Here is a 12,220-nt window from a genome sequence, read left to right as displayed (position 1 = left end):
TTAGGACAAGAAGTTGTTCATTAAATTGTGTATCTTGTTCATCAACTTGCAATGACAACTCTGCTATTTATAAAGGTTTCTTAGCAGGTTGATTTATGGGCTTTTTATTCTATCTCAGTTATCGATATGTTTATAGATGTGCAAATACCAGTTCAGTTCAGTTCAGTTCAGTCTCTCAGTTGTGTCCAACTCTTTGCGACCCCATGAACTGCAGCACGCCAGGCCTCCCTGTCCATCACCAACTCCCAGCGCCTACCCAAACTCATGTCCATTGAGTCAGTGATGCCATCCCAACCATCTCATCCTCTGTCGTCCCCTTCTCCTCCTACCCTCAATCTTTCCCAGCATCAGAGTCCTTTCCAATGAGTCAGCTCTTCGCATCAGTTGGCCAAAGTATTGGAGTTTCAGCTTCAACATCAGTCCTTCCAATGAACTCCCAGGACTGATCTCCTTTAGGATGGACTGGTTGGATCTCCTTGCAGTCCAAGGGACTCTCAAGAGTCTTCTCCAACACCACAGTTCAAAAGCATCAATTTTTCAGCACTCAGCTTTCTTTATAGTCCAACTCTCACATCCATACATAACCACTGGAAAAACCATAGCCTTGACTAGATGGACCTTTGTTGACAAAGAAATGTCTCTGCTTTTTAATATGCTGTCTAGGTTGGTCATAACTTTCCTTCGAAGGAGTAAGCGTCTTTTAATTTCATGGCTGCAGTCACCATCTGCAGTGATTTTGGAGCCCCCAAAGTAAAGTCTGACACTGTTTCCACTGTTCCCGCATCTATTTGCCATGGAAGTGATGGGACCGGATGCCATGATCTTAGTTTTCTGAATGTTGAGCTTTAAGCCAACTTTTTCACTCTCCTCTTTCACTTTCATCAAGAGGCTCTTTAGTTCTTCGCTTTCTACCATAAGGGTGGTGTCATCTGCATATCTGAGGTTATTGATATTTCTCCCGGCAATCTTGATTCTAGCTTGTGTTTCATCCAGCCCAGCGTTTCTCATGATATATTCTGCATATAAGTTAAATAAACAGGGTGACAATATACAGCCTTGACATACTCCTTTTCCTATTTGGAACCGGTCCATTGTGCCATGTTCAGTTCTAACTGTTGCTTCCTGACCTGCATACAGGTTGCTCAAGAGGCAGGCAAGGTGGTCTGGTATTCCCATCCCTTAAAGAATTTTCCACAATTATTGTGATCCACACAGTCAAAGGCTTTGGCATAGTCAATAAAGCAGAAATAGATGTTTTTCTGGAACTCTCTTGCTTTTTCCATGATCCAGCGGATGTTGGCAATTTGATCTCTGGTTCCTCTGCCTTTTCTAAAACCAGCTTGAACATCTGGAAGTTCACAGTTCACATATTGCTGAAGCCTTGCTTGGAGAGTTTTGAGCATTACTTTACTAGCATGGGAGATGAGTGCAATTGTGCAGTAGTTTGAGCGTTCTTTGGCATTGCCTTTCTTTGGGATTGGAATGAAAACTGACGTTTTCCAGTCCTGTGGCCACTGCTGAGTTTTCCAAATTTGCTGACATATTGAGTGCAGCACTTTCACAGCATCATCTTTCAGGATTTGAAATAGCTCAACTGGAATTCCATCACCTCCACTAGCTTTGTTCGTAGTGATGCTTCCTGAGGCCCACTTGACTTCACATTCCAGGGTGTCTGGCTCTAGGTGAGTGATCACATCATGATTATCTGGGTCGTGAAGATCTCTTTTGTACAGTTCTTCTGTGTATTCTTGCTATCTCTTCTTAATATCTTCTGCTTCTGTTAGGTCCATACCATTTCTGTCCTTTATCGAGCCCATCTTTGCATGATGTTCCCTTGGTATCTCTAATTTTATTGAAGAGATCTCTAGTCTTTCCCATTCTATTGTTTTCCTCTATTTCTTTCATTGATCACTGAGGAAGGCTTTCTTATCTCTCCTTGCTATTCTTTGGAACTCTGCATTCAAATGAATATATCTTTCCTTTTCTCCTTTGCTTTTCACTTCTCTTCTTTTCACAGCTACTTGTAAGGCCTTCTCAGACAGCCATTTTGCTTTTTTGCATTTCTTTTCTTGGGGATGGTCTTGATCCCTGCCTCCAGTACAATGTCACAAACCTCTGTCCATAGTTCTTCAGGCACTCTGTCTATCAGATCTAATCCTTTGAGTCTATTTCTCACTTCCACTGTATAATCATAAGGGATTTGATTTAGGTCATACCTGAATGGTTTAGTGGTTTCCTCAGTTTCTTCAGTTTAAGTCTGAATTTGGCAATAAGGTGTTCATGATCTGAGCCACAGTCTGCTCCCAGTCTTGTTTTTGATGACTGTATATAGCTTCTCCATCTTTGGCTGCAAAGAATATAATCAATCTGATTTTGGTGTTGGCCATCTGGTGCAAGTACCAGACTATCTTAATTTCAACTGCTTTTTAATAAACTGATATCTGGTAAGGTAGGCCCTTCATTTTGAGCTGCTTCTGCAGATTTGGTTACTTACTTTTGGTCTGTTGCTCTTCCATATAATAATTTGAGTCAGCTGATAGAGATCTGATAGAACTTGAGGGAGAGTTGCAATTGACATGATATTAAACTTTTGTATTCATAAACATGACATATATTTCATTTATTCAGATCTTCTTTGATGTCCTTCAGTATTTTATAGTGTTACCATAAAAATGTTTTATGTCCCATGTTAATTTTAGATGTTACTGCAAATAGAAATTTTTATTATTATATATTTAATTGGTCATTATTATCGCTTAGAAAGAAATTGATTTTTTATGTTGATTAGTTTCCTAGGGGCTGCCATAACAAAGTGTAATAAACTATATGGCCAAAACCACATGTATTTATTCTGTCACAGAGGCAGGGAGTCTGAAATCAAGGTGTCAGCACAATGACACCCCTTCTGAAGACTCCAGGAGAGAATCCTGGCTCGCCTGTCTCTGTTTCTAGTGAGCCCAGGCATTGCTTGGCTTGTGCCAGCGTAACTCCAGTCTCTGCCTCCATCTCCACCTGACATTTTTGCCTCTGTGTCCTCTTTATTTTCACAAGGACATCAGTCACTGAATTTAGGGTCTAACCTAAACTGAGCATGACTCCATCTTGAGGTCCTTACGTAGTTATATCTACAAAGACTGTCCTTCCAGATAAGGTCACAATCTGAGGTGCCAGGGGGACTTGAAATTTTGGGTGGGCACTATTCAACTCACATACTTATATCAAACAACTTGATCAAACTTTCTTATTATTTCTAATAGTTGGCAGCTTGTCTATGTGGTCTTGTATGTCATCAAACAGAAAATTTTCTCATCTTCTGTCTCTTCTGTCATTTCCCCCCTGAATATCCACTCCCCACCTCAGGTCTTCTTACTTTCATTACAACTCCAGGACAATAGGGAACAAAAGTTGTGATGACAAGCAACTTTAATTTGTTCCTAACTTTAGTATGAATTCCTCTAAGATTTCACAGATGAATGTAATGTACTTGATGCAGGGCTTTAATAAATATCCTGTGTTACACTAATTGTTTGCTTCGATTCCTAGTTTGCTGGGAAGTTGCTTTTATATTGTTTTTAAGTTATGAATGAGTGCTGCGTTTTGTTGGCTTTTCTCTTTAAGGTCAGTTGAAATGATCACATTTCATTTATCTAAATGTTAATGTGGTTGTCAGGAAGGAAAAAATTGTTCCTCTGTCCTCGGATGTTCAGTAGCTGGAGAGTCCTATATAATTTTCTGTATCTTTTTCTCTTGATCAAATTTACTAGAAAGTTGCTTGTTTTTAGTTTTGTTCTAAGAATTAGCTTTTTATTCTGTTGATCATTTCTATCATTTCTTTGTTTCATTTCCTATCGTATCTGCTTCTATATTTATGGTTTCCTTACTTCTACTTTTTTCAGGTTTACTATGTTCTTTTTTTCTGTTCTTAACTTGGACCTCTAACTCATTAAATAAGTTAATTCTTATTGCTATTTAATAGCTGCATCTATAGTTGGATATTTCCCCCTTAGTGCAACTTGGAGGCTTTCTATAATGTTTGATATAAAGTATCTTCATTGTTATTCACTGTCAAATATTTTGTGATTTCCTTGTGCTTTATATATAAATGAGGAATTTAAACATTATTGAGATTTCCCTTGTGACCAGTAATTTTTATTTTCATATGTGCTTGAAAATAAGGTAGTGTCTCTGTCTCCTTAGTTTTTACCCTACCTTTCTAGGGTTCTTATTAAGTATGGATATTGACATTTTTACTTCTTTGCTCCATATCTTTCAACTTGTCTTTCACATTCTTTCAACTCCTTCTTGATGATTTCTGGAGAGTTCTTCAACCTGATCTTCAAACTGATGTGCCAGGTTACTAATTTGATTTTTGTATACATTCTGCTCTTTCACTCAATTATTAGTTTGGTTATTATATATTTTAACAAAAATGTCAATATATTTTAGATCAGGACTCTTCCTCTCGTTCTTCTTAATGACTGCTCATTTCTGCTCTACAGTCAGGCTACTGGTATCTCTTCTTTCTCTATCTCGAATGATATTTACTATGCTTAATTCTAATTCTTGGTCTGTGTGGCCCATTATTTTTTTCCTGTTTTATATAGGAATTGTGCTTTTCAGATGTCTCATTATTTTTTCCTGTGAGGTCACATTTCCCTGGGATTACTGGTATCGACAATCATGTCTTCCCAGGAGAATAGACCAAATTCCACGCCTTAACTTGTGCCATTGGCAGAGAATTTGCAGGGTTCTCAGAAGCGTTCTTTAGTGCTAAGAGCTTGTTTTGATCTGTCCTCAACAATTTCCCTTTCTGTTACTCACACATCCAACCCTCAGTGCCTTTCTGTAACTCCACCCAAGTGCTGCTTTCCCAAGTGCTGTAATCCTCTTGTGATCTAGTCAGGTATTTGGAAACATGTGAGGCAAATTCAGGGGTTGCTCTAATGACACTTGTTACCACAGGTATTTAAGGCAAGGGACTGGGGATACTAAGCATGCATTATTATAATATATAGGAAAATCCCATACAATGAAGTACTATCTGAAACAAAATGACAGGCGTGCCCCCATAGCAACGGGAAGAGGTTAAAGTTCAGGACTAGCTCACAAGCTAGTTTCATTTGCACAAGCAGGTTTCACCTCTCTGCAGACCTCAGGGCCCCCTAGTGGTGCCGTATGTTACTACATTGCCTCCCCACTGGGTGCTGGGAGAAGTTGCTATTACTCTCCCCAGCAGTAACAAGCGGAGAAGACAATCGCACCCCACTCCAGTACTGTTGCCCGGAAAATCTCATGGATGGAGGAGCCTGGTAGGCTGCAGTCCATGGGGTCGCAAAGAGTCAGACACGACTGAGCGACTTCACTTTCACTTTCCACTTTCATGCATTGGAGAAGGAAATGGCAACCCACTCCAGTGTTCTTGCCTGGAGAATCCCAGGGACAGGGTAGCCTGGTAGGCTGCAGTCCACGGGGTCGCAGAGAGTCAGACACGACTGAAGCGACTTAGCAGCAGCAGCAGCAGTAACAAGACGGCAATCTATGTTCTAAGCAGGGCCTTGTAAGGAAATTAAAAGGAGTCAGAACCCTCACCTGAATCTTTACCCAGCCCTTAGCTTCCAGCTCTTTTCTGCCCTAGGTTTGCTTCCTCTCCCTAGACCTTCACCTCCATCAGGCACACCAGAACTCAAATCCTAGGAATATCTCAGTTTTCATTAATATCTGAAATAGACCAGCTCCTTTTACTTCTATGGCATCTCCAGTGCTGAATCAAGTGAGACTCAACATTCTCTATTGGTATCCCATCTTCCTACCTCCCAGGAACCCTGATTATTAACAATGTGGGGGGCGGAGGGGAGGAGTGCCTAGAAACCTAATTTTGAAAAATAAGAGCAACAAAAGGAGAGTTATCCCAGCAGATAAGATGTATGTATCTTTATATTTGTTTAGAGCCATGTTTTTCTACAAGAAAAAAAAAAGCAAAATAAACCCTCAAAGAATAACATTTACAGATGAAAAATAGACCAAACAGGATGAAAAGCCCAGAAATATACCAGGTATAGGTGGCAATGTGAAATGGTAGCAGTGGCAGCAACACTCTGTGTGAACATGATAGATAGACTATTTGGTAAGTCATTTAGTAGATGACACGGGACAGAATGAACCATTTCATGGAAGAATATATTATTTTCTCCACTTGAAAAAGTTTTTAGACTTTTAATTTTGAAATAATTTTATAATTACAGAAAAGTTTAAAAATAATACAGAGAGTTTTTTTTTTTTCTCATATACCCTTCAGCCAGCTTCTCTCAGTGATAACATCTAGTATAATCATTATAAAATGTTCAAAATCAAGAAATTAACATTGGTACATGAGTGGCTAAACTAGGCACTTTATTTGAATTTCACTGGTGTTTCCAGAAAAGTCCTTTATCTGTTTCAGAACCCAATTTAAGAATCCCACGTTGCATTCAGTAGTCATGTCTCCTTAGTGTCTTCCAATCTCTGAAAGCTGCTTAATTTCACATTATTTTTCATGATCATGACCCTTCTGAAGAGTATTTGTGAGTTATTTTGTCAATTGTCCCTCCATTTTAAGCTATCCAATATTTTCTCATAATTAGATTGGGGTCATGCATTTTTCTCAAGAATAATATAGAAGTGGTATGTCCTTCTCAGTACAATATCATGACAGAAGATTTGTCTTATTACAGCTGATATTAATCTTGACCACTTGCATAAGCCAGTGTCTGCTGGTTTTCAACACAAAGTTACTATTTTTCACTTTGAAATTAATAAATGTATTGATGGAAAGCTATTCTTGTTTCTCCTCAGACTTCCACCCAGTGATTTTGGGATTCATCAGCAAATCTTGACTAGTGCAATGATTACTACAGTGTTCTCACACAGAGAAATGATTTATCTTAACAATGGATCATTTATTGTGTGTGCGCGCACACTCAGTCCTTCAGTCGTGTCTGACTCTTTTGCAACCCCGTGGACTGTAGCTCACCAGGCTCCTCTGTCCATGGAATTTCCCAGGCAAGAATACTGGAGTAGGGTGCCCTCTCCTACTTCAGGAACTCTTCCTGACCCTGGGATTGAACCCATGTCTCTTGCATCTCCTTCCTTGGCAGATGGATTCTTTACCACTGTACCACCTGGGAAGCCCTATTTATAGTAGAAAATTGAGTACTTTTCATTCTGAAATGTGTGTGTTTAAGTCACTCTACTTCATTCACATTTTCGTAAGAAAAAATACATACACTTGTTTTACAATCATATAACTAAAAAAAGATCTTGGGTTCCAATCAACCCTGAAGGGCAAGACTGCATGTAGATTTTTAAAATAAGTTCCTCTTCATTCTGTCTTGGAGTTAAGATGTTAATTGGGCAAAACTGACTAGATGGCCAAATACCCATATCCTCCTGTTCTGGCTATGCAGATCCATCCAAGTTTTTCCAGAAACTGGTCACATCACTCTTTGAACAAGCACATTCACTTAGTCATCTGCAAAAACCCCTGGACACATGCTGCTAGGATCACCAAAACTATCAGAGTCGAGGGCATTTGAAAAAGATATTCATGGCTTTCTTGTGCTTTATTTTTTCATCTGCATGAAAAACACGCTTTCTGTTGCCAGTGAATAAAAAGCTAACAACTTACATTCGCAATATGGGTAGCTGGTTTCTTGTCATTTGGACAGTTTCCCACGTTTCAGAATTGAATCCTGTCTGAGAATCTGGAAAGTGAGATGAAAGTCTTCTGCCCAGCCTCCCAACACGCTCCAGCTCCTCACAGGGATGGAAAGCATTGCTGAGGACCTACCTGGAAGGATCTTTAGGACAGTGGTCCCCAACCTTTTTAGCACCAGGGACCGGTTTAATAGAAGACAATTTTTCCAGGGACCAAGGGAACAGGGGAGAGGGAGGAGAGTTTGGGGCTGATTCTAGCACATTACACTTATTGTGTACAATTTTTTATTTCTATTTATTATTCTATCATTTATTTATTATTCTTTATTTCTATTATTATTGCATTAGCTCCTCCTCAGGTCATCAGGCACTAGATCCTGGACGCTGGTGAGCCTGCTTCAGGACACAATGCGGGCCCTAGGAGCGGGCTGGGAGCAGCCTCACCAGCAGGAACAGGGTCTCCTTGTGCGGCACCAAGTAGTGACTTTCTGTCTCTGCTTTTCTTGCTGCTGTGAACATCTAGCTACCCTCTCCTCTCTCTCTCTGCTGCATGGATTCTGCTGTCTCATGTCTTCTATTTCATGACTGTTGACTGGACCTTGGAGTGAATAAAAAACGCAGCTCTGGAGATCTGGCTTCATGGCCTGCCTCTTCCATAGACTGATTTTGCCATCTTAGCTAATGTGTAAGCATCCTGTGCCCCAGTGTCCTCATCCAAAAATGATGACATCTTCATAGTGAAACTCTGAGAGTTAAGTGGATTACTGCATAAAGACAGGCTTCCCCAATGGCTCAGCACGTAAAGAATCTGCTTGCAATGCGGTTTGATTCCGGAGTCAGGAAGAATCCCCTGCAGGAGGAAATGGCAACCCACTCCAGCTTCTTGCCTGGAAAATCCCATGGATAGAAGAGTCTGGTGGTTAAGTCTGTGGGAACACAAGGAATCAGACAAGACTGAGCACACATGCATGTTAGTGCATAAAGAGCACTAGAAAAGTGCCTGGTAGCTAACAATTCTTCAGATAAATGTTAGCCATTATTTGATCCATGGGTCTCTCAAAGCTAACCCACCAACTGCTTCCTTCCCCACATATGTGTCTCTTTCAAACTGCAGCAAATAGGAGATCTGCATGCAGGCAGTGACCATCAAAAGGGAGCACTCATATTTGGCAGGGTTCTCATGCCAGGATCTCAACCTGTTGCCTTTGAAACAAGTACCCATCTATGACACAAGTGGCCAGGTAGCAATGACTTAGGCACAATGAAACAGCTTTATGCCACTATTTCACCACCTTTTTGGAGAAGGAAATGCCAACCCACTCCAGTATCCTTGCCTGGAGAATCCCATGGGCAGAGGAACCTGGCAGGCTGCAGTCCACGGGGTCACAGAGTCAGACATGACTGAGTGACTGAGCATGCTTGCATGCACCACCTTTTTAAAATTTTTTTTAATTTTTATACAATTTTTAATGGATACTTTCCATACTGTTTTACCATACAGTTCTTCCAAAATATTCATTGTGTTGTACAATACATCTTTGAGCCTATCTTATACCCAAGAGTGTGTACCTCCCACTCTTCTACCCCTATATTGCCCCTCCCCGCCTCTGGTAACCAATCGCTTGTTCTCTGTATCTGTAAGTTTGCTTCTTTTATGTTACATTCACTAGTTTAATTGTATTTTTTAGATTCCACATATAAGTGATATCATACAGTGTTTATCTTTGATTTATTTTACTTAGTATAATGTCCTCCAGGTTCATCCATTCCATCCATGTGGCAGCAAATGGCAAAATTTTGTTTTTTATGGTTGAGTAGTATTCCATTGTGTGTATGTATGTGTGTGTGTTTGTGTGTGTGTGTATATATATATATATATATACAATTTACATCCAATTATACCAATTTACATCCCTACCAACCATGTAGGAAGCTTCCCTTTTTTCCACATTCTCACCAACATTTATAATTTGAGGACTTTTTGATGATAGCCATTCTGCCAAGTTGGAGGTGATATTGTGATTTTGATTTACATTTCCCAAGGCAATGGCACCCCACTCCAGTACTCTTGCCTGGAAAATCCCATGGATGGAGGAGCCTGGAAGGCTGCAGTCCATGGGGTCGCGAAGAGTCAGACATGACTGAGCGACTTCACTTTCACTTTTCACTTTCATGCCATTGGAGATGGAAATGGCAACCCACTCCAGTGTTCTTGCCTGGAGAATCCCAGGGACGGGGGAACCTGGTGGGCTGCTGTCTATGGGGTCACACAGAGTCGGACATGACTGAAGTGACTTAGTGGCAGTGATTAGTAATGTTAAGTATCTTTTCATGCACTCATTGGTCATCTGCATTTCCTCTTTGGAAAAATATTTATTCAGTTCTTCTGTCCATTTTTTAATAGAGTTGTTTGTTTTCTTTGATGTTGAGCTGCATGAGCTGCTTATATATGTTGGATATTAATCACTTATTGGTCATATCAATTGCAAATATTTTCTCCCATTCAGTAGGTTGCCTTCTCATTTCATCAATGGTTTTCTTTGCTGTGCAAAAGCTTTTAAGTTTAATTAGATCCCATTTGTTTATTTTTGCTTTTATTTCCTTTATTTTAGGGGAAGGAGCCACAAAAAAACATTGTTTTATGTCAAGAGTGTTCTGCCTGTGTTTTCCTCTAGTAGTTTTATAGTATCTAGTCTTACATTTAGGTCTTTAATCTATTTTGAGTTTATTTTTGTATATGGTATTAGAGAATCTTCTAATTCAATTTTTTTACATGTGACTGTTCTGTTTTCCCAGCACCACTTACTGAAGAGACTGTCTTTTCTCCACTATATATTCTTGCCTCCTTTGTCACAGATTAATTGACTATAGTGTGTGGGTTTATTTCTGGGCTGTATTATCCTATCCTATTGATCTGTGTCTGTTTTGTGTTGATACCATACTGTTTTGATTACTGTAGCTTTGCAGTATAGTCTGAAGTCAGGGAGTCACCACCTTTCTCAAAGAGTGTTAGGTGCATAGCAGTCACTCTGAACTTCAGATAATTTTCCACAATACCTGAAAATGGAAGAGAGGTCTGTTCCCAAATGGAAGACCATCTGTTACTAGTTAATCTGGGGTCGTGGTGAATGGTCTTCCCTATATCTGCCTCAGCGTTAACCTTTCCCCTCCATCAACATGGCTTGCAGTCTGTGCCCTCCACCATTACACTTGACATGGAGCCCGATGTCAAGTACTCACTTCTGGAACTTTGAGACTTCTTGATATTGCATTTTTTATCATCCTTCCAGGCACTAGGACTCTCCCTTTGTACTCAGGTCCCATGGACATGAGACTTCCAACCTTTCAGTGTGGGCTCCTTAGCAATGAGGTGCATCTTGTTTGATTCCTGAGGCCACAGCAGCCACTTCTCTAACTTGTGGCTCAGTAGTCACTACAAGTTCCCTGGACATCTGCTCTTTGCTTTGCATAATCCTGGACAAATACCCAGTTTGCTTGGGCTCCTTTAGACCCCAGTCAAGGTAAAACTACCCTTACCCTACTCACACCTCCAACAAACTGATGCTTTCCTGGGCTATGCTTTATTGTACGAACTTATAGCTCCATGTTCCTACCTCTGACCAAGTTCTCATATTCTGACTCCTCATTTAGACCCATAAATGTAGGGAAAGGAAACTATTCAAAGATGATGAGGAAACTACATAGTCACTGCAAAAAGAGCAATATACTGTGCTCACACCAGGTTTTTGAGCAAATTAAAAGGTGGTACAAAAAAAAAGAGAGAGAGATTTCTTTGAAGCATAATGGAAAATATTCATATGAACCCCAGGATCTAACTGAACTTGGTTCTACTGTATGTGTTGGAGTCATGATGAGTATTGGAAAGGGCTCTGAATCAGAGGTTAATGTGGCAGGAATCCTGGCCTCAACTCTGTTTCAAAGCTCATTATATAACCTAGACAAATCATTTAAACTCTCCTGACTGAGCTCCCCTCAAGTCAAACATATCTATTATACCAACCTCAGGTTAACATTGAATATCAATACTGATGTGACTAAAGCAAATTAAAATCCATATATCTACATGTCTCAGAGAAAGCTGGGAACTTGGATGGTTACTGGCACCAGTCTCCTATGGAGAAGGCAAATCAGATTGTCTGTAAATATTTGTCTCTTATTAAAGGCTTTATCTCTAGGAAAGAAGTGAGCAACCTGGACCCAGTCATACAAGGTTAAAACAGTGTTTGCTACCGTCATTATGTGAAGACATAAGAAGCATTGTTAAGGCCGGTTTCACAGAGTGGGATCAAGGATGTTGGGAGGATTATCAAAATCCTGAAGATCCTTGTGAAACAGGTCTTGATTTCTTGCTTATACATAATGACTGAAAGCATAGAGTAGATTTTTAAAGAGGTTTAACTTCCTGGGTGTGACAGCATAAATGAAAGCGTAGACGGATCCACAGTGTAATCGGCTACTGCTTCTATGAGCACCAGTGCATTTGTCCTAGGCACCTGCTCTTTCTGAC

The sequence above is a fragment of the Bos javanicus genome, chromosome 15 (genome assembly GCF_032452875.1).
Source record: "Bos javanicus breed banteng chromosome 15, ARS-OSU_banteng_1.0, whole genome shotgun sequence".
Lineage (NCBI taxonomy): Eukaryota > Metazoa > Chordata > Mammalia > Artiodactyla > Bovidae > Bos > Bos javanicus.
This window is presented reverse-complemented; position numbering follows the sequence as displayed.